Consider the following 23,974-nt stretch of genomic DNA (forward strand, 5'->3'; position numbering starts at 1 on the left):
GTAAATTATATTTAGGAAGAGTGGGTACCATGGGAGCAAAGGAGACATAAAATAAACAAGTAAAGAATATAAGACTAACAGGAAATATCAGTAATCTATCTGCGGTGACATAATGCAACCACATTTGACAGTGTTAAACTACATATGAGGTAATACACTAATATCTCAGATAGGCAGTTCAGGTTTTACGTTTCGATCTTTGCTGCAGCGGGACACTTGTGGTGACCTCGGATGGACGGTCTCTCGGAGATCGATCAGGATGGTTTTGCGGTGCAGCAGGAAGGGGGAGATAAGAACAAGGCTTCCCACTCAGGCAGAATGACATGGGGGAGACAGAAGGCTTCAAGGAAGGCAGGCAAATCTTCCGGTCTCTTGAGCGTAGAGATATTGGATCCATACTTTGCAATCAGAGAGAAGGGGAAGCCCCATCTGTAAACAATTTTAGCATTTTGTAGCAGAGTCAGCAACGGTTTCAAGGAGGCTCTCAAACGGAGGGTCCGTAGAGAAAGATCTGGGTATATCTGTATAGGGGAACCATTATAGGAAAGGTTTTTAACCTGTCTAGCACCTCTCAGGATTGCCTCTTTCTGGAGAAAATGATGCACTCTGCAGACAACATCACAGGGCTTTTTCGGATCAGGATGTTTCGCTTTGAGAGCCCTGTGAGCACGATCCAGTTCTATGTTCGAATACGGCGGTTTCTTTAGTAGTTCATTAAAGAGACGTTGCAATGTATCTGGCAAGTTCTGAGGTAGAACTGTTTCCGGAAGGCCCTTGATCCTAACATTATTGCGCCGATTCCTATTATCAAGATCGTCCAAGTGATCAATTGTGTGGATTTGCTGTAATGTCAATTTCTCTGTGGCTTCCTGTAGTTTCTGGAGGTGGGTTGTAGTAGTAGAGCAAAAATCCTCCAGTCTCTGGACCTTCTTATGTAAGTTAGACACCTCAGCCTTAACGGGTTCCAGGTCACGGTTCCAAGCAAGTTTGAGATCGGTCGCCAGCGTTGCCAAGTCAGCTTTAGTGGGGATCAGGGTCAAGAGTGCTTGCAATTCAGGGTGTCCCTGCAATGTCGAGAGCGCCATCTCAGGAGTAAGTGGAAAGGTAGGAGGCGGCACATGTGACTGAAGCATGGCAGCTATGGCTGGCATCTGCTGTCTAGAGGGTGCAGACCTATGAGGGGCATCCTCCGTTGGAGTATGAGAGTCCTCAGAGGATGAATGGTCACAGGAGCGGCGTTTATTATGTCTCACTTTCATCGGGGTCTTGAATAATTTTTTCTTTGCAGGGGGACTTTTACCCCAGTACTCAGGGGCGTCACTATCCACAGATGAGTCTTGAGAGTCTCTATCAGAGTTGGAGCCATCAGAGTACATTTCATTGGCCCAGTCAGTGATGTCGCATGCCGGAGGGCCAGGAACCTTTTCTGGGAGCACAGGTAGCTGGGGTGGCGCAGCCGCTCCGCGTACAGGTGGTGTACGTAAAGTCCCTTGCGATTTATGTTGTTTCTCAACCAGCCTCCAATCGCCATCTTGTGACTGCTGGGCATTCCCCGAGTCCTGGCAGGTAGGTAATAAAGGTGTCATAGATGCAGGATTCGTATACTGGATCTCACGTGAAACGTGTTGGCCAGTGGCAGGAGACGGCAAGGATGGCGAGGGGCCAGCAGCCTGTGGATTCATTGCGGCAGGACCGGCAGCCATGGAGGAGGCTATTGTGTCGGGTGATGTATTATTGGGAGTTGGGGACTCAGGCTGCAAGCCCTGGCGAAATTCAGGTGCAGGAAGTACCTGATGTTCAGGTTGTGGTATCAAGCTGTGGTCAGGAGCCGGGGAGGCAGGTATTGCAGACTGCCCTACTGGTTTGTGATCAGTAGACTGTGAGGATCCCATCCCTATCTGTGTCACATAGAGGTTGGTGGATATAGGCTGTATGGCAGGGCCTAGCTTCTTAGTGGGTTGATGCCCGGGCATTGGTGGTCTGACAGAGGCAGATAAGCACTCAGGTAGGGATGTGGAGGTAAGTGGGGAAGGAGTCTCTAAGTTAAGTGCAGTTCCGCACCAGTAGGTGACCGGGTGCTGGACGGCACAGGTCTGTGCCGGACGCTGTGGCGCAGCAGGAGATGGCAGCAGTGGAGGCCGTGAGGTAGCCGAGCACTGGTGCTGGAGGGAGGCGGCGGCACTTACTTCCAGTATCGCGCACGGCGCGTTGTCAAAGCCCGGAGCAGAGTCCTGTGTATTGTCGCCGGTCTCTCTCTGTCTGCAGGCCGTGTGAGCTGCACTGTCAGCGGGGTCACTTGATGCAGACGCCGCATGGAGCGCCTGCTCACTCCTTCTCCCCGCCTCGCACTGCTGTTGTTGGGGAATGGCGTCTGAAGGCAGCACCACAGGCTGGTCGGTCCGATCGGATGGCTGAGATGCGAAATAGCGGGCGATACCGCTCAGAGGAGGCACAGTGGGTGCAGGTTGCTTCTTCTTCCGTTTGGCACGAGATCTACCACCCATAACCTTCAGATTAGCCCGTTTTCAGTCCAGTCCGGCGGGAGCTCTCACACCATGCTTCCTCTCTCTAGCGTGTCCAGCCACGCCCTGAATAAAATATTCTTAACATAAGTTAACCAATTAACATGTCCCTAATACAGGAGGAGGCACTGAAGGCACTGTTACCGAGCCCAAGCTAGAATGGGGCCTCACTTGCTCCTAGCCGTTAGCGCCTGCACAGGAGCACCATTTTGTGAGGCCCCCCAACCATCCTGGGAACCCATGTTCCCTTGCAGAATTTTCCATCGGGCTGGGACCGCTCCCAGCCCACCTCCACACTGTATCCCATCACCTCCATGCCATCCACTTGTACCTCCAGGTCTCTCTCCTGCCACTGCCACAATGGCGACAAGTGACTCCTCACTTGTCCCCGTTCCACCACAGACTAAGTGCTCGCTCCACCACCTCCCGAATGTCCAAGATCCACAGATCCATACCAAAAATATTCAGATGAACGCCATCATCATCCAAGAACTCTGAAGAGCTCCCCTCCAATTCTCTATGACGCACCACCAGGCCACCATTACGGGCCACGAATTAGCCCACCACCTATTTGAGTTTAATCCGTGCTCTATTAATGGCAACCACAGACCTGGCCTGCCTCCATTTCCTCCTGGCCACCATTTCAGACCACACGATGATCAGGCCTGGAAAGGACGACCACAATCGCATCAAGTCCAGCTTGATGTCCCGGGTCAGATCCCGGGAACTCATCACACCCAAATCATTCCCTCCTAGGTGTATGACAAGGTCGTTGGGGGCTCTGTCCAAGTGTACAAAAAACTGAACCCTGGCCAACAATTCTGCATTCCGCTCTTCCCCAACCAGTGGACCTGACCTGCCGAACTCGTCAAGCCCAACTGCCGGCCCGCTGGACGAACACCAGCCCGCACCCCACCCCTCACCACATAGGAGTGGCCGATAATCCACACAAGTCCCGGGCCGCCACCTGAAAGACAAAAAACAATAACAAAATACAAACCACACTCCCCCAACACACACCAATCACAGCAAATGAGGACGAACATACAACTGAAACCTCTCCGACTCCCACCTCCCAATCCGCCTAATGATCTCGGGTCCCAAGCCCCAACGAGACGCCTCGGTAGCCGCCCCAATGCGGAACGCATGCGAGCAATAATCCCGTGCCACACAACCCACCACCGCCAAACACTTCCGAAAAACCCCACGAATTGAAAACGCAATAAAAAACTCCCGTCTGCGTGTACCAATAAAGGACCCACAACCCCCACCCTCACCTCCAAAATAGCCGCATAGCAAAAAACCGGACACATAGCCGAGCCCCGTAAGGCCGCCAAACGCACAGTAACCCCACGACACTCCTGATCCGTTTTGGAACGGTGCAGCAAAGAGCGCAAAACCCCACCTTCCAAACTAACATCTGAAATGCCCCAAAAAACGCCAAAACAAACGCCAATCAAAACAAACAACGCTCGTAATCCGAAATACAAATCCCATCCAACGCCGTCCCCAACCGACACAAAAGCGGAAAAGTCACAGAACGCCTCGAATCCCTGGACACCGCCCCCCTCTGAAACCCCCGCAGTGCCTAACGCACCAAAAACGACTTAGAGACGTCCGGCAAACCACGAACTTTGAACCAGAACGCAAAAGCCGACATCCGACGGCCAATCCCCGCCGGAGACACGTCCTCGCAAAACGGCCTACCAACATAATACAATAGGGCCGCCTCCCAATCTGCCCATAAACGACAACTGTGCCAGTAGCGTCTCCCAGTCCGACCACCAGCGTCGATAAGAAGCCCAAGTAGCCTGGCTTACTGACCGACAGACTAAAGCGAGCGCCACCTCTAAACCAGATGCCACAGCAATTCCGGACACGGCCTCCGGCGCCAGTTCCCGTAAACGGTCCCACTGTAAGCGAGAGAGAGCGTCAGCCACCGAATTATCCACCCCCGGCACATGCAACGCCACCACCTGAGAATTAAGCTCTAGCACCCTCAACACTAATCGCCTCAGCAACGTGACCACTGGCGGAGAACTCGCCGTCTGGTTGTTGATAGCCAAAACCACCCCCAGGTTGTCACAATGGAAGCACACATTCCTATTGCGAAACAGCTCCCCCCATACAAACACCGCAACCACGATCGGGAACAATTCCAGGAATGCAAGGTTCCTAGTCAGCCCCGTCTCCCGTCATACCTCCACACACCACTGACCCTGAAGGTAAGCCCCAAACCCGCAGGCCCCAGCCGCATCGGTATACAGATCCAGGTCAACGCTCGATACCGGCCTCCCCATCACCACAGAGCGCCCATTATACCGACCCAAAAAATCCTGCCACACCCTCAGGTCCTCACGCAACCCCACCGGACACCGCACATAGTGATTAGGCCGAGAAACACCAACCGTGACCGCCGCGAGACGTCTGCAAAAAACCCTCCCCATAGGCATGATCCGGCACGCAAAATTGAGACGCCCCAGCAAAGACTGGACCTCCCGCAGCTGCAGCTTCCGAACCCGACACGCCCTCGCCACCGCCTCCCTCAGCTCGCCCAGCTTATCTTCTGGCAGCCGGCACTCCATGGCCACAGTGTCGATCACTATGCCCAAAAACTTCACCGACGTAGACGGGCCCTCAGTCTTGTCAGGCGCCAACAGAACGCCAAACCAGCCCGACACCCTCTCCATTTCCTGTAGTAAAATAGCACACACCCTAGACCCCGCCGGGCCCAAAAACAGGAAGTCATCAAGGTAGTGCAAAACCGAATCCAAACCCGACTCTACCCGCACCACCCACTCCAAAAAGGAGCTAAACTGCTCAAAAAACGCACATGAAACTGAGCAGCCCATGTGCAAACACATGTCTACAAAAAAAAAACCTCCAAAACAGCACCCCAATAACGCAAAACTGTCCGGGTGTACCGGCAACAGACGGAAAGCGGCCTCAATGTCCGTCTTGGCCAACAAGGCCCCCTGGCCGTACCTCCGGACCCACGCCAATGCCGCATCAAAAGAAGTATAAGTCACAGCACAGATAGCTGGGTCAATGCCGTCATTCACCGACCCTCCAGAAGTATGTGAAAGGTGGTGAATCAGGCGGAACTTATTAGGCTCCTTTTTAGGAACCAAACCCAATGGGGAAACCCTCAAGCCCACCAACGGAGGCAAGTCAAAAGGACCAGCCATCCGACCCAAAGACACCTCTTTCATCAGTTTCTCCTCCACCAAATCTGGCTGGACAAGAGCCGAGACCAAATTCCTAACCTCCCCATTCCCATCCAGAACCCCCTCAAAGGGGATACGGAATCCTTCCGTAAACCCCGCCCTCAAAAATTCCGCCGCCGCCCTATTTGAGTACTTGGCGAGGAAAGGCTCCATCCTTGCCACCTGCACCGGGGTCGCCCCTCTTCGCATCAACCTCCCCCAAGTTGGCTTTACCCCGCCGGAAACAGCGCGACAGCCCGTGGCCACCCACTCCGCACCCGGAGCATTCGTGCTTAAAACGGCACTCTGCTCCGAACTTGCAATTCCCTTCATTGAATTGCCAGCAAACACCCTTACCAGCCCCCCCGGACCACCCTGACCCCGGCCCTGCACCTCCGGCGCTGTCCCAAAAGGACTGCAGGCCACCCCCACTGCGTGGAGCCGCCATAAGCCGCATCCACAGCCCTATGTCCTTATGGTCCCACCTCAAATCATGGCACACCGCCATCCGCTGCCTAAACTGTTCGTCGTACCGAAGCCACGCCGAACCCCCATACACCCAATACGCCTCCCCAACAGCGTCCAAATAACAAAAGAGACCAGAGCAATGCTCCGGCGACTTTTCTCCCACAACGCTGCCCAAAATAGCGAACGCCTGAAGCCAGTTGGAGAAGGTCCGCGGTATCAGCCGATACCGCCGGCGCTCCTCCTCCTCAACATTCTCCATACGCTTCAACTCATCCGGCCTAACCCTGTCCAGATGAAATTTTTCAAGCAGGAGTAGCGAAAAAATATCCACATACTCCCGCTTCCAAATCTTTTCCCGCACCTCAGCCTTAAGGTGCGCACCCAAGGGGCCCTCGAAACACACGTACACCTCCCCCCGAGCAGAAGCAGCCAAACGAACCCCCCCACCGGATCCCGACGCCCCCACCACCGGGGGTGATCTCGCCCGAGCAACCCCAGGACCCCCGAATATATCCACCAGCCCCTTGGACAAAGACGCTGCGCCCCACACAGGTACCGGCGACCCACCCGCAGACAACCCGCTACTGCGCAGCAACGCTTGCAACCCATCTACGAAATATTGCAAACCCTCCAACCCCCCACCCCCCCTGAACCCGCAGCAGTGGAGACAGTGGTGTACTCACCCGACCTCACCGGCTCTGGACCAGCGGCCCTAACTCCAGCTGCGGGACGGCTCCGGACATCACGGACTCGGCTCACATCGACGACAGGAGGCTGGACCCGAAGAACCACCTCCGTGCGAAATGCAGCAACACCAGTCAAATCACCCCCAACAGCGGCATCATAGTAACATAGTAACATAGTTAGTACGGTCGAAAAAAGACATATGTCCATCAAGTTCAACCAGGGAATTAAGGGGTAGGGGTGTGGCGCGATATTGGGGAAGGGATGGGATTTTATATTTCTTCATAAGCATTAATGTTATTTTGTTCCAGGAATGTATTTAATCCTGTTTTAAAGCTGTAAATTTTTCCTGCTGTGACCAGTTCCTGAGGTAGACTGTTCCATAAGTTCACAGTTCTCATGGTAAAGAAGGCGTGTCGCCCCTTGAGACTAAAGTTTTTCTTCTCCAAACGGAGGGAGTGCCCCCTCTTCCTTTGGGGGGATTTAACCTGGAACAGTTTTTCTCCGTATTTTTTGTATGGGCCATTAATATACTTATATACGTTTATCATATCCCCCCTTAAACGTCTCTTCTCAAGACTAAACAATTGTAACTCCTTTAATCGCTCCTCATAGCTAAGATGTTCCATGCCCCATATTAGTTTATTTGCGCGTCTCTGCACCCTTTCCAGCTCCACAGTGTCCCTTTTATGTACAGGCGACCAAAACTGAACAGCATACTCCAGGTGAGGCCGTACCAATGCTTTATAAAGGGGAAGTATTATGTCCCTGTCCCTTGAGTCCATGCCTCTTTTGATACATGACAATATCCTGCTGGCTTTGGAAGCAGCAGCCTGACATTGCGCTATTCTGTAGTCTGTGATTTACAAGTACATCCAGATCCTTCTCTACCAGTGACTCTGCCAGTTCAATCCCCCCTAAGACATATGATGCATGCAGGTTATTAGTACCCAGATGCATAACTTTACATTTATCCACATTGAACCTCATTTGCCAAGTGGATGCCCAGACACTTAGTCTATCCAAGCCATCTTGTAACTTATGCACATCCTCTATATATACACAGCCCCCCCCCCCTCTATATACACAGCCCCCCTCTATATACACATCCTCTATAGACTGTACTGTGCTACAAAGCTTGGTGTCATCTGCAAAGATAGAAACAGAGCTGTTAATACCATCCTTTATATCATTGATAAATAAATTATACAACAGCGGGCCCAGTACTGAACCTTGGGGTACACCACTAATAACCGTGAACCAATGAACCAATCAGAGTACGAATTATTGACCACCACTCTCTGGGTACGATTCACGAGCCAGTGTTCAATCCAGTTACAAACTAAAATTTCCAAACCCAAAGACCTTAACTTTCCTGTCAGACGTCTATGAGGGACAGTATCAAACGCTTTGGCAAAATCCAGAAACACTATAACCACAGCCATTCCTCTGTCAAGGCTTCTACTCACCTCTTCATAAAAGCAAATTAGATTGGTTTGACAACTTCTATCCTTAGTAAACCCATGCTGGCTATCACTTATAATACAATTATCCCCTATGTATTCCTGTATGTAATCCCTTATAAGTCCTTCAAACAATTTACCCACAATGCACGTTAAACTTACCGGTCTAGAGTTTCCTGGGGAAGACCTAGAGCCCTTTTTGAAGATTGGCACCACATTCGCCTTGCGCCAGTCCCTTGGCACAATACCAGACACCAGAGAATCTCTAAATATCATGAACAAGGGTACAGATATTACTGAACTTACCTCTCTAAGAACTCTTGGGTGTAGTCCATCTGGCCCTGTAGATTTGCTTACATTTATATTACTTAACTTACCTTGTACCATCTCTACATTAAGCCAGTTCAGTACATTACATGATGTGTTACCAGCACTGACCTGTACATGATGTGTTACCAGCACTGACCTGGCCAATGTCAGCTCCTTTTTCCATAGTATATACAGAACTAAAGAACCCATTCAGTAGCTCCGCTTTCTCTTGATCGCCCGTGACTATCTCCCCATTATCATTATTAAGGGGTCCTACATGCTCTGTCCTTGGTTTTTTTGCATTTATATATCTAAAAAAATATTTAGGATTAGTTTTGCTTTCTTTGGCCACCTGTCTCTCGTTTTGAATTTTTGCTGTTTTTATTACATTTTTACAGATTTTATTAAGCTCTTTGTACTGTTTAAATGTTATCGCTGACCCATCAGATTTGTATTTTTTGAAGGCTATTTTTTTGTTGTTTATTGCTCTTTTAACATAATTTGTCAGCCATGTAGGATTTAGTTTTAATGGTTTATAGTTGTTCCCCTTTGGTATATATTTAGCTGTATTTTTATTTAGAGTTTATTTAAAGATGTCCCATTTACCTTCTGTATCAGTATTGGACAACACCTCCACCCAGTCTATGTCCTGTAGTGCAGCTCTCAGCCCAGGGAAATTTGCCTTTTTAAAGTTATATGTTTTTGCCTTCCTCGCCTGTCTTTGTTTTATACATTTTAAGTAAAAAGTAACTATATTGCGGTCGCTATTACCAAGGTTTTCCCGCACAGTTACATTACCAACCAGCTCTGCGTTGTTGGAAATGATCAGATCCAACAAGGCATCACTTCTTGTTGGGTCCTCCACAAACTGGCCCATAAAATTATCCTGCAATAAATTTAGGAATTTTCTCCCCTTTGTAGTTTTAGCCAACCCCGGACCCCAATCTATATCTGGGTAGTTAAAATCTCCCATTACCACTGTACCTGCCCGGGCGGCCCTCTCTATTTGTTTATGAAGCTGAACTTTTATCTCTTCAGTGATATTAGGGGGTCTGTAGATTACCCCAAATATTATTTTTCAGTATTTCCCTCCTTTTGTAATTCTACCCACAGTGATTCCACCTCCTCAGAATCATCACACACTATGGCATCGTTCACACTGACTTTCATACCACTTCTTACATATAGACAGACTCCACCACCTTTTCTGTTCATTCTATCCTTGCGAAACAATGTAAACCCCTGCAGATTGACAGCCCAGTTATGCGAGGAGTCCAGCCATGTCTCAGTGACCCCAACTATATCACCAGCCATGTCTCAGTGACCCCAACTATATCAATATGTTCCTCCAGTATCAAGGCCTCAAACTCCCCCATTTTATTTGCTAGGCTTCTGGCATTTGTGAACATACACTTTACATTTCCATCCTTTATGTTATTGGGGTTAATGGGATTAAAGAGTGTAAGTTTTATTTTCCTATGAAGCCTATTCCTATTAACTATTCTAACCCCTCCCTTCGCTCCACCCCCAGGTACATTTATAATTCCCACCTCTCTATCTACACTATCTTCCCCATCTTTGCTGTAGGTTCCCTCCCCCCAAGTCCCTAGTTTAAACACTCCTCCACCCTTCTAGCCATCTTCTCCCCAAGCACAGCTGCACCCTCCCCATTGAGGTGTAGCCCGTCCCTACGGTAGAGCCGGTAACCGACAGCGAAGTCAGCCCAGTTCTCCATGAACCCAAACCCTTCCTTCCTACACCAGCTTCTGAGCCACTTGTTTACCTCCCTGATCTCCCGCTGCCTCTCTGGTGTGGCTCGTGGTACAGGTAATATTTCAGAAAATAATACCTTGGAGGTCCTTGCCTTAAGCTTGCCGCCTAAGTCCCTGGAATCATTTTTAAGGACACTCCACCTACCTCTTACTTTGTCATTGGTGCCAATATGTACCATGACTGCTGGGTCCTCTCCAGCCCCGCCCAGCAACCTGTCAACCCGATCCGCGATGTGCCGAAGAACTCCGGTCCCCGCTAACCTCCGTGCCTGCGACCCCGAGGGGAAGCAGGGGATTGGCCAACGGGTCCAGGGCAACAGCAGGACCATCAGCCAGCAGCAGCTCATCACCGCTGGCATTGCTAGGGGCGGGGCTAATTTCATTTCCCCCGTACACTGCAGCTCCCCCTGCAGCAGCAGCAGCCTGCGACAATCTAGTATGCCGCCTGCCCCCTCTAGTGGAGGAGGCCGCAGGTGCAGCATGAATCAAGGCCTGGGTGACTGCCAGGCCCGCAGGAGACCGCCCCCCCGACTGGGGGGCGGGGTCAGCTGGGGCACGTGTCGTCCTCCTCCCCCTGGCCTGCTCCCCCATCACCGTCACTCCCAGGGAGCAGGCCGCCGCACCACGCTCCCGTTGCAGCGAGCGAGGCGCGCTGCCTGCACGCCCCGCGGTCCCCACTAGCGCAGCATCCGAACCGGCAGGCGTTCTCCCCGACAGCACACCGCTGGCCGCCACGGACCTCCCGCCGGCGGCAACGGCCGAAGGGCTCACCCGCCGGCGTCTAGCAGAGGGAGAGGCCGCAGGTGAAAGGCGCTTCGGAGGGCGAGAGCGCCGGCCGCTGGACCAGGGCCCGGACTCCCCCACCGACTGCGCCACGAATCCCGGAAACTGCTCCGCGAACCACTGGGGCCCACGGAGCAGCGCCTCCTCCCTCACTCGCCTCAAGATTGCGTCCATGTCCTCCATCAGGTAGGGAGCTCTTCTCACGTTCCTCCTCGTGTCCCGACTGGCCCTAACTTCCTGCCTACCTACTTATGACCCCTGTACCTAGCTCCTCCCTTTCCTCCTTGGACCTCCCACTCTAACCCATTAACCCTTTCCTCGCTGCCTAATCCCCCTGTCATGTGCCCCTACAGTCCAATGCTTTCCCTTCCAGGGCATTCTGTTCTCCTCCACACTGGTCCCTGTGGTCTGGTCAGATGGTTCTGGACTGGGGCTGAACAGTTGCTTGAGGGATTTAGTGGCAGATTTTTTTGGGACTTCAGTTGTTGGATGACCTCTCTCTTCAGTGGCTGCTGATATTCGTAGTGCAGAATTTACAGGTGTTACGTAAAAGGGGTACACCGGGGGAAAACATTTTTTTTAATTTTTTATATCAACTGGTGCCAGAAATTTAAACATATTTGTACATTACTTCTTAAAAATCTTAATCCTTACAGTACTTATCAGCTGCCGTATGCTATAGAGGAAGTTGTATAGTTCTTTTCGGTCTGACTACAGTGCTCTCTGTGAGTAGGAGCAAATCTCCATAGTAAACTTCTCCTACTCCGGACAGTTCCTGACATGGACAGAGGTGTCAGCAGAGAGCACATCCTGTAGTCCAGAGGAGTTCTGTGTGAGAAGCTGTCGGGTGTGTCTCTTTTGAGCTCCAGACTTCCAGAGAAGCAGCATTTTACATCAAGGCTTTCCCAGGGGTGTGGCAGGCTCCCTGGGAGAGCTTTCCTGCATGGAGCCTCAGGCCTCCATTCCCCGTTCTTCAAGGCTGGCGGGGGGTGGAGAGAAAACTGCTACAGCCATTGTTCCAGTCGGAGGCAGAAGATCCAGCAGAGTCTGCAGCAATGCAAGCTCTGCTCCTCCGGCAACGGGTGCCAGCCAGAGATCTGGTGGTGGAAGGAAAACAAGGAGGAAGAGTTTGGAGATGTGGGCTGAAAGAGGCCCCAAAGAATCAAGTGAGACCTACTGCTCCCGCATGGCCGCGCGCTTTGCGGAATACGACCGCTGCAGTAAAGAGCTCAGGCTTGCAAGAGAAGATCTGCGTGGGACTCAGAGTCTGGCAAACTCTGGGTCCAGGAGAAGCAAGCCTGAGCTGAAGAAAAGGATCACAGCCCTGAAAGCCCAGATTGCCAAGCTGGAGGAGAGGAAGGCAGAGATCCTGGAGGGCAGCGGTCTCCTAAGAGAGAAGCTGGCAAATGATGAAAGGTTTGCCGCCATGAAATCCCCAGGTAAGGTGGAGGTTGAGGTGGATGATGGGGAGAGTAGTGGCGGTGAAGATAGTGAGGATGGCAGTGAAGGAGTTAAGGAGAAGGTAGAGGAAGGAGCGCATGTGGTGGAGGATGCTGTGTCTGTTCCTATGCCCTGTGACACCCAGGACAGCTACATAGAGCCGGCCCAAGTGGCGCTCCCTGTGACTGACAGTGAGGAGGACGATGTGGAGAGTGAGGCTGGGAGTTTATTGAGGGCAATTGTCATGCAGGAATCCCCAGTCCACCTCCAGAATTTCACCTTCGGTGAAGATCAGTGCGAGGATGGAAAAGTCAGGCGTAAAGCAAAGAAGCAGAAGACCCAACAATCTGTGCAGTACATGTTCATACCTTTCCAGCAGTGTGGGTCAGCTGCAAAGCTGGTTCAGGCTGCTGAGCCCCCCAAACTGCAAGACGCCGTTCCTGTGGTGGAGCGGGGCCAGCAAGGGGGGTATAGAATGGCGTCTGAAATGGCTATGGATGCAATAGATGTGAAGCCCATCCGTCCTGCTGGTAGGGAAGGGCAGGATGGGCTCATGTTGGGCAACTCTGGCGCTGTTGGGACGCCCCAGGGTGGCGGGGGGCATGTCCAAATGCCAGAGAATAGCTATGCTGCCATGTGCTTGGGGGGCGGTTCCCCGAGTGCTGTGGGCACTACCGACGCTGCTGGGTACTCTCCTGTGAGGGGGGGGAGTGTCCGGGCGTCGGAAGCAGAGAAAGGTCGGTCCGTGTGCTCGGGGGGCGGTCCCCCCAGTACTGTGGTTTCTGTGGGTGCAGCGGGGCACTCCTCTGTGAGGGGGGGGAGTGTCCGGGCGTCAGTGTTATCAGCAGAGCCTGAGCGGTCTAGCGGCAAGCCTAGTGGTGGCATTGTGGGAGGAGCTGGGGTGCGCCTGGTGGGGCAGCCCCAGACTCAGGTGGTAACATCGCCTATGAAGGAGGAGCCATCAACGTTGACCCCAGCGGCAGCTAAGCCAGCAAAAAAACCTGTATTAAAACCGGCGGTACTACAGGTCCCAGCCAGCCCAGGATATGTTAGGCAGGAAGTGAGTGCAGGTTGTGAGAATGATGGGGGTGGTAGTGTTGTGATTGGGAGGAGTGCCAGTGGAGTGAATGATGGTGGGAGTAGTGGTGGGAGTAGTGGTGGTGTGAATGCAACATCTGGTATGGATGATGGGAGTTGTGGTGTGAATGGTGCTCCTGGGTCTGGGTCTGGTCCGGCTGGGATTCGGTGGGGTCCCCATCTCCGTCCGGCCCCGGGGGTTACTTGCAACAGCGCCTCCTGGAGGCTCTGCGTAGGGGCGACAGGTCGATCCAGGTAGATGGAAGGGGTGAGGTCGACCTGTCTTTCTGGATAGAGAGGCACGGTTTGGGGGCTTTCCGAGAGCAGAATGGGGAGGTGGTCTGGTCCCTCCCGACACCCGGGCAGGACAATAACCGTAGGAATGTGGTCCGTCTGATTTGGAGGGGCGAGGATGCGTGCCCACCTCGCGCTAAAGTGGTTGAGCTCCTCCAGATGGAATTCAGGGCGAGTGACATCTTTGCCCTGATCCACCACTACGGTTCGTCTGAGTTTGACGTCAGTTTCGTTCTGCCGGAGGGTCTCGAACTCTTCTGGTCAAACTACGAAGTGGCGAAGAACGAGCCCGGCTGGCGGGATTTTGCTGTAAAGGCGATTTCCCGTCAGAACTCAGTCAAGAAAGTGACAGTTTTGACCCGTAATGAGTCACTTTCTTGTTATGACATCATGACCTGACTCGGTCGATATGGGGATGTGACGGACATGCCCAAAAAAAATTTTGATGAGCACGGGATCTGGTCCGGGGCCTGGACGTTTTCCGTCAAACTCAAACGTTCAGGTAGTACAGTTGCCCACATTCCGTCAGCCGCCTTCCTTGGACGTGACAGGATCCAGGTCTACAACCAGGGGCAGCCTAAGGTCTGTCACAGGTGCAGCAGCCCCACCCATTTTAGCGCAGCCTGTACTGTACAGGTCTGTGCTTTGTGTGGTGGGGTGGGTCATCTGGCCGCATCCTGTAGGCAGATCCGGTGCCACCTGTGTGGTGTCCTCGGGGACACCCTTTCAGCCGTTGTCCGAGTGCTTTTGCCCGTGCTGCGACTGCTCCGGCCGGGGGGAGCTGTGAAGTTGCCTCGGCTGGGGAGGGTACGAGCAGGGATGGGGGCGCAACAGGGCTAGTGACGAGGATAAAGGGCCCCGCCAAACTAAGGCGGGAGGAAACTCGTAGGAGGAGTAGGGAGCTGGAGAGTGCCCAGGTGACTGGGGTAGCTCCGGCCCCTGGTCCTGAAGCTGGCCCTGTAACCACTGAAGCTCTGGGGGCGAATGTGCTGAATGAGGAGATCAGGAGGCTGCGCAGAGAGGAAGGCAATATGGCCGACCCTTCCGATTCCTCCCACTATGAAAGTGTGGATGAGGAGAGTGGGGAGAGGCCAAAAAAGAAAGACAAGGGCAAAAGGAAAGGGAGAAAGAAGAGGTCGGAGCCCTCTGTTAAGCCTTGTACTACGGGCCAGGTCCAAAACGGAAGCCTGACTGCCCCCCCTCTGATTGACCTGTCAAACCGGTACCTCGTCCTCGATACCATCTCCTCCCCCTCCTTGGAGGGGGAAGGTGAGGGCGGGGTGCCTAGGGTGAGAGAGCCTCTGAGGGGAACTGGGCCCTGTCCTGCGGAGGCACCTTCCTCGGAGGGCAGGGCTAGACTGGGGCCGGACGGAGACGGGGACCCCATGGACCAATCAGAGTCTAAGAAAAGGTCGAAAAGTGGTCCTGCCCTTTCCTCTTCTTCAGGGGTGAGGGGGCAAAAAAGAAGGGGAAGCAGAAGTAAAGGTGTGGCCGTCTAACTCAATCACCAATGATGGCGGCACTCACCCCATTGATGCTGGCATCTATTAACTGTACCAGTATAAAGTCGGATACGGCTAGATTCGCAGCCTTCAATTTTCTCGGCCGTGTTGAAGCCGACATTTTCCTTTTACAGGAGACCAGGTTGTCAGATCTAGCCTCTCTGGTGAAAGCCAGAAGAGAGTGGAAGCGCGGGCCCTCCCACTGGTCTCTTGCGGCTGAGCCGTATAGTGGGGTGGCGGTCCTTTTTACCGCTCCGGTTGAATGCAGACGGGTTATTGAGTTAGAAATGGGGAGGTGCCTGATCTTAGATGTCCTCATGAAGGGACAAGAGCTCCGGCTCATAAACATCTATGCCCCACAAACAAAGCTGGGCCGTAAAAATCTCTTTATGAGGATTAAGCCCTTCCTTTTTACTAGCCGGCTGGTGATCTTTGGAGGGGACTTCAATAATGTCACAAGGTCCCAAGATAGGAGAGGCTCCAACGGTCCGCTAGATTGCGATAGTGTGGCCCTTAATAATATAGTTAGGGAAGCTCGCCTAGAGGATGCCCACATCCGGAGCCCCTCAGGCCACGCAGGTTTCACCTATCATCAAGGTAGTCGCAGGTCTAGGATAGACAGGTTTTATTTAAAGGAGGAAACCGTCTCTTCCGCAGTGTCCGTGGTTGAGGTGGAGTTCTCTGATTACTGTCTGATTTTGTTTTCCTTGAATGTTTTAGAGACCCCCCGGATGGGTAAAGGTTATTGGAAGCTGAATTCGTCCCTCCTGGAGGAAGCGGAGATAAGACAGTCCTTTGAGGATTTTCTTCAGAGTCAGGTACCTTTACTGGGCCTTTGTAGTAGTAAGTCAGAGTGGTGGGAGATATTCAAGAAGCGGGTTGCGGGGTTCTTCCGCCAGCTCTCGAGCCTCAGGTCCCTGAATAGGTATCGCCTGTATCAGGGTCTGAGGAGGAAACTCGAGCTTCTTGTCTCGACTGGAGGTAGCCGAGAGGATATCTCCAGAGTGAAATCCTTGCTGATGAGGTGTCAGTACGATAGGCACGCATCTTTGGTTTTTGAGAGGGATTACGGGAAGTACCGCTCGCCCGACCCTTACAAGAACTGTAAGATGTCAGTGAGTAGTAAAGTAGTCTCAGGACTGGTTGATAGTACAGGATCTCTGAATCGGTCCAGATCAGGGATCCTGGAGGTCGTCAGATCCTTCTACTCACACCTCTTGGGGAGGAAGGATCTAGATCGAGACAGGATGTTGGTTTTCCTGGCTGAAACCATTCCTGAGCCAGGGGTAGACCCCTCTCTTGATGTTTTGGCAGAAGATATCAGGGAAGAGGAAGTGAGACTGGCGATCGAGGGGCTCGCCCCCAAGAAGTCGCCAGGTCCAGATGGCTTAACATCCGAGTGGTACAGGACCTTTAAGGAGTCTTTAGCTCCCCTCTTGACTGAGGTATTCAATGAGTGTCTCTCCTCGGGCACTCTGCCGAAGTCAATGAGGAGGTCAGCCCTGATTCTTCTCTCAAAAGGTAAAGATCCTAGCCGTGTTGAGAATTGGAGGCCCATAGCTCTTCTCAATACGGACAGGAAGCTTCTGGCCAAGATACTGTTTAATCAGCTGGTGAAGTTTGCACCCCGGCTCCTTTCAGGGGCTCAGCACTGCTCTTTTCCAGGCCGAAGCACCTTAAGTGCTGTCCTCAGTGTCAGGGAGGCAGTGGAGCGGAGTAGTGCGGGTCTCTGGAAGGGGTACTTGCTGTCCTTGGATCAGGCCAAAGCATTTGATCGGGTGAACCACGAGTACCTCTGGTCCGTCCTCCTGAGATATGGTTTACCGAGTACTTTTGGGAATTGGCTTAAGATCTTGTATGCCGGGGCAGAGAGTTTCCCACTGGTGAACGGGTGGTCTGGCCGCTCTTTTGAGGTGGGGTCCGGAGTCCGTCAGGGTTGTCCTTTGAGCCCGCTTTTATACGTGTTCTCGATTGATCCCTTCGTCCGGAGAGTAGATCGTGGGCCGTTGGTGGGAGTCGGGATGAGTCTGGTGGAGCTGGATGTCACCCAGAGAGTGGTGGCGTACGCTGATGATGTCACTATTTTCGTCTCCTTGAGGGAGGAGGTCGATGTGGTGATGTCAGAGGTGGAGCGCTACTCGGATGCATCCGGGTCCAAGATCAACCGGGAAAAGTGTGAAAGTCTCTGGCTGGGAGGGGGGGATCCCACATTTGATCTCCCGGACACCCTCCCAGGGCCCCAAGACTCCATGATGCCACTCAGAGGGTGAACCAGTGGAAGGGTTGGTCTATGACTCTCAGGGAAAGGGTACACCTGATCAAATCATACCTGCTCCCCTTGTTTATCTATCTGGGCAGTGTATGTATCTTGCCAGAGGCTTACTACACTAGGGTCTACAGCCTGTTTTTCCAACTGTTATGGGGGAACAGGTTGAACCTAGTCAAGAGGGAGGTTACGTACCGTACGAGGAGACTAGGGGGTTTATCTATGGTAAACCCTGTGGTATTCTTAACAAACACCTTCTTGAAAGCTAACATCTCGAACCTCTGGAAAGAGAGGGCTTCTCCGTGGGTACTCTCCTGCAGGGAATGGTTTCGGCCTTTCTTCCAGGAATGGGAGAGAGGAGGGCAAGTGAAGGACCTCCGTACGCCCCATGGATATCTTCCGGCTTACGCTATCCCGACTCTGAAGGCGTTACGTCGGTGGGGTCTGGGAGTGTGGGAGATCAGGACCCAGTCAAGGCAGTTCCTTGACAAACGGGTTCTGTTGACCCACTTCCAGAAGCCTCTGGCGCTAAGGGACTGCCCAGGTCGGGATCTGAGGGTGGGGTTGTATCTTTTAAACTTGAAAAGGATCCCCCAGAAGTTTTGGGACTTGGCCTGGCGCTGCTTTCAGGGGAAGCTAGGTGTAAGGGACAACCTGAAGTACAGGAACTCTGATGACCGGGGGTGTCCCCGAGAAGAGTGTGTGGACACGCTGGAAAGCATGGACCACTTCCTGCTTCATTGTCCCTTTAACGTAGGGGTCTACAACCGGGTGGGCGCTTCCATTGGCTGGAGTCAGCTTACCGGCCTTTCCTATCCGGAGTGGGCTTATGTGGCATTCAGGACCCTCGGTGGCCGAGATCGGGGCACTCTATTTTTAGTTAGCTTAGTGGTTAAGTATCACACGTGGAATGCACAGTGTTTAGTGTCAACCCAGCAGAAAGTCCTCTCCGAGGTGGAGGTATGTAGGAACATCACCAGTGACCTCGGGAAGATCAGGTCTTTGGAGTATGGCAGTCTTGGCACCAGTAGGGCTTCTCTCCTATGGAGAGGGTTTTCTTTTGATGTGCCCTAGGTACTAGACCTTTTTGGTAGGGAGAGTTAGGGAAAGAGTTTAAATTTCTTCAGTGTATCAGATCTGCCATCCTTCTCCCTGGTGGTGGGCTGTTGCATGTGCACCATAGCTTTTTGTTTTGTTTTCAGCTGATATGGTATGAAGGGCTTACAGGCACTGAACTTGGGCCTAAATTGGGTTGTGGTCTTGTATGTAAGGTTGTATTTAGTTGGTTGGTTGGAGTGCTAGGTGGGGAGGGGGTATTTGTGGGTGTTTTTTTTTTTTTTCTTTTTCTTTTTTCTTTTTCTTCCTTAAGGGATCTGACATGGGTCAGTTAAGGACTGGACTTAAGAACTGTACGAACGGTTATGGACTGACCCATGTACAGGAGGGGTGGTGTGGGAGAGGGCACAGTTTTAGTGTAGGATTTATTTTTGGGTGTTTGTAGGTATTTTTGGGAGGCATATTTATTATATTTGTATGTATGCTGTGCTATGTATATTGTTTTATATTATTGTTTTATTTTATTTATTTGTTGGTATATTGTGTCATGTATTTTGTTTTATATTGTTGCATTAGCCATAAGAAAAGGGCAGTCGGACCAGTTGTAGTTATGTAGTATTATTATTGTATATAGGTGTTTTTTGTCTGTGTATATATAACTTTTATTTAAAAAGCAGAGGTGTGCTTTTAATATTTTTTTTTTTTTTTTTTGATAAGCCAAGTTGTGCTGTTGTTATTTTCATTCTCAACATATGTGTGTGTCTTTATTAGTTTTGAGATTATGCGTGTGTTATGTTTTCTGTTGCTTTATTTATTTATTTATTTATTTTTCCAAGTATGGATGTTTTTGAGTTATAGCCAGGTGGTGCATAATTTTATGTTGGTTTATTTATTTCATTTAACCCCTTAAGGACTCAGCCCATTTTGGCCTTAAGGACTCAGACAATTTAATTTTTACGTTTTCATTTTTTCCTCCTCGCCTTCTAAAAATCATAACTCTTTTATATTTTCATCCACAGACTAGTATGATGGCTTGTTTTTTGCGCGACCAGTTGTCCTTTGTAATGACATCACTCATTATATCATAAAATGTATGGCGCAACCAAAAAACACTATTTTTGTGGGGAAATTAAAACGAAAAACGCAATTTTGCTAATTTTGGAAGGTTTTGTTTTCACGCCGTACAATTTATGGTAAAAATGACATGTGTTCTTTATTCTGAGGGTCAATACAATTAAAATGATACCCATTATTATATACTTTTATATTATTGTTGCGCTTAAAAAACAATCACAAACTTTTTAACCAAATTAGTACGTTTATAATCCCTTTATTTTGATGACCTCTAACTTTTTTATTTTTCCATATAAGTGGCGGTATGGGGGCTCATTTTTTGCACCATGATCTGTACTTTTTTTTGATACTACATTTGCATATAAAAAACTTTTAATACATTTTTTATAATTTTTTTTAAATAAAATGTATTAAAAAAGTAGGAATTTTGGACTTTTTTTTATTTTTTTTCGTTCACGCCGTTCACCGTACGGGATGATTAACATTTTATTTTAATAGTTCGGACATTTACGCACGCGACGATACCAAATATGTCTATAAAAAAATTTTTTTACGCTTTTTGGGGGTAAAATAGGAAAAAACGGACGATTAACTTTTTTATTTATTGGGGGAGGGGATTTTTCACTTTTTTTTTACTTTTACTTTTACATTTTTTTACATTTTTTTTTACACTTGAATAGTCCCCATAGGGGACTATTCATAGCAATACCATGATTGCTAATACTGATCTGTTCTATGTATAGGACATAGAACAGATCAGTATTATCGGTCATCTCCTGCTCTGGTCTGCTCGATCTCAGACCAGAACAGGAGACGCCGGGAGCCGCACGGAGGAAGGAGAGGGGACCTCCGTGCTCTGCGTTATGAATGATCGGATCCCCGCAGCAGCGCTGCGGGCGATCCGATCGTTCATTTAAATCGCGAACTGCCGCAGATGCCGGGATCTGTATTGATCCCGGCACCTGAGGGGTTAATGGCGGACGCCCGCGAGATCGCGGGCGTCGGCCATTGCCGGCGGCTCCCTGGCTGCGATCAGCAGCCGGGATCAGCCGCGCATGACACGGGCATCGCTTCGATGCCCGCGGTTATGCTTAGGACGTAAATGTACGTCCTGGTGCGTTAAGTACCACCTCACCAGGACGTACATTTACGTCCTGCGTCCTTAAGGGGTTAATTAGCCAAGTTGAGCTAATTGTTTTTTTTTTTTTTTTTTTATGTTATGTGTGTGAGTGTGAATTTCATAGTTTGCTTAGGTGTATAGGTATAGTATAGTTGTAGTTTGGTATATTTTAGAATTTATTAATGCTGGGCTGGCCGGTTAGGCAGGGTTTTATTTTATTTTACATTTCTGTTGTAGCTGGTTAAGCTTGTTTTGTGTTCTTGTTTTTTGGAATTATTTTGTATTTTTATAATAAAAAAGAGTGTCAGCAGAGAGCACTGTGGTCAGACTGGAAAGAAATCCAAAAAGAAAATAACTTCCTCTGTAGATTACAGCAGCTGATAAGTATTAGAAGGATTAAGATTTTTAAATAGAAATAATTTACAAATCTGGCAAATTTCCCCAACCTCAAGGTTAGTGTTTAACCACTTAAGGACCTAGGGCGTATGGATACACTTTGACGTCCTGGTACTTAAGGATCCATACGCCCGTGGGAATTTCAGTCCCCGCCGCGTGCCGGACGGGGACCGGGCCGGGGTGACTGCTGATATGAATCAGCAGGCACCCCGCACAGATGCCCAGGGGGGTCATCAGACCCCCCCATCGGTGATCGGCGCAAATCGCAAGTGAATTCACACTTGCGATTTGCGCCGATTCCGAGTCATACGGGTCTATTGTGACCCGGTACCCCGAAATAGAAGGGAGATCGCGGTTGTCTAAGACACCCACAATCCCCCTGTAGGCATAGGAGTGGGGTGGCAGGGTTGCCACCCCTCCTATCCCTGCTATTGGTCTGCTATTGATCGTCAGAGGGGACGACCAATAGCAGACCGGGGGCGGGGGGTTTAACTTTCACTTTCCCCGTCTTGTCCACCCACAATAGGCGGGGCAGAACGGGGAACCGAAGGGGACCGGGCGCCGACGTCCACCTACCCGTCACGTGCTTCTGAAGAGGACGGCTCCCGGGATTCTATGGAAGCCAGTAAATTGATCTGGAGGGCTACAGTCTGAGACTGTGGTCTCTAACTGTAGCCCTCCAGATGTTGCAAAACTACAACTCCCAGCATGCCCAGACAGCTGTTTGGGCATGCTGGAATATGTAGTTTTGCAACAGCTGGATGGCTGCAGTTTGAGACCACTATACAGTGGTCTCTAAACTATATCCCTCCAGATCTTGCAAAACTACAACTCCTAGTATGCCCACATAGCTGTTTGTTGTCTGGGCATGCTGGGAATTGTAGTTTTGCAACATCTGCAGGTCCACAGTTTGGAGATCAATGTGCAGTGGTCTAAAAACTGTAGCTCTCCAGATGTTGCAAAACTGCAATTCCCAGCATGCCCAGAAAGCAAACAGCTGTCTCGGCATGCTGGGAATTGTAGTTGGGTATCTCCAGCTGTTGCATAACTACATCTCCCAGCATGCCCTCCGGTGATTAGTACATGCCGGGAGTTGTAGTTTTGCAACAGCTGGAGGCACACTGGTTGGAAAATACTGAGTTAGGTAACAGAACCTAACTGACGGCTTTCCAACCAGTGTGCCTCCAGCTGTTGCAAAAGTACAACTCCCAGCATGCACGGTCTGTCAGTACATGCTGGGAGTTGTAGTTTTGAAACAGCTGGAGGTTTGCCCCCCCATGTGAATGTACAGGGTACATTCACACGGACAGGTTTACAGTAAATTTCCTACTTCAAATTTTTCGCCGCAGCGCAAACTCCTAGCGGGAAATTCACCGTAACACGCCAGTGTGAATGTACCCTAAAAACATTACACTACTCTTGCACATAATAAAGGGTAAAACACTGCCCCCCCCCCCCCCCAATAAAAAATTTAAAACGTCTTGTACGGCAGGGTTTCCAAAATGGAGCCTCCAGCTGTTGCAAAACAACAGCTCCCAGCATTTCTGGACAGCCACTGACTGTCCAGGCATGCTGGGAGTTTAGCAACAGCTGGAGGCACCCTGTTTGGGAATCACTGGCGTAGAATACCCCTATGTCCACCCCTGTGCAATCCCTAATTTAGTCCTCAAATGCGCATAGCGCTCTCTCACTTCGGAGCCCTGTCGTATTTCAAGGAAACAGTTTAGGGCCACATATGGGGTATCTCCGTACTCGGGAGAAATTGCACTACAAATTTTGGGGGTCTTTTTTTCCTTTTACCGCTTGTGAAAAGGAAAAGTTGGGGGCTACACCAGCCTGTTAGTGTAAAAAAATAAAAATGTTTACACTAACATGCTGGTGTTGCCCCATACTTTTTATTTCCACAAGCGGTAAAAGGAAAAAAAGACCCCCAAAATTTGTAACGCAATTTCTCCTGAGTACGGAAATACCCTAGATGTGAGCGTAAAATGCTCTGCGGATGCACAACAAGGCTCAGGAGTGAGAGCGCACCATGTACATTTGAGGCCTAAATTGGTGATTTGCACAGGGGTGGCTGATTGTACAGCGGTTCTGACAAACGCAAAAAAAAAAAAATACCCATATGTGACCCCATTTTGGAAACTACACCCCTCACCGAACGTGACAAGGGGTATAATGAGCCTGAACACCCCACAGGTGTTTGATGAATTTTCATTAAAGTTGGAAGGGAAAATGAAAAAAAAAATATTTTGTTCACTAAAATGCTGGTGTTACCCTAAATTTTTCATTTGCACAGCCCACTGTTCCAAAGAGCTGTGGGGTGTAAATACTCACTGCACCCCTTATTAAATTCTGCGAGGGGTGGAGTTTCCAAAATGGGGTCACATGTGGGGGGGTCCACTGTTCTGGTACCACGGGGGCTTTGTAAACGCACATGGCCCTGACCATTCCAAACTAATTCTCTTTCCAAAAGCTCAATGGCGCTCCTCCTCTTCTGAGCATTGTAGTTCGCCAGAACTTTCACAGAAAGAAAGCCGTTCAC

Source organism: Hyla sarda, chromosome 4 (genome assembly GCF_029499605.1).
Source record: "Hyla sarda isolate aHylSar1 chromosome 4, aHylSar1.hap1, whole genome shotgun sequence".
NCBI classification, from domain to species: Eukaryota; Metazoa; Chordata; class Amphibia; order Anura; family Hylidae; genus Hyla; species Hyla sarda.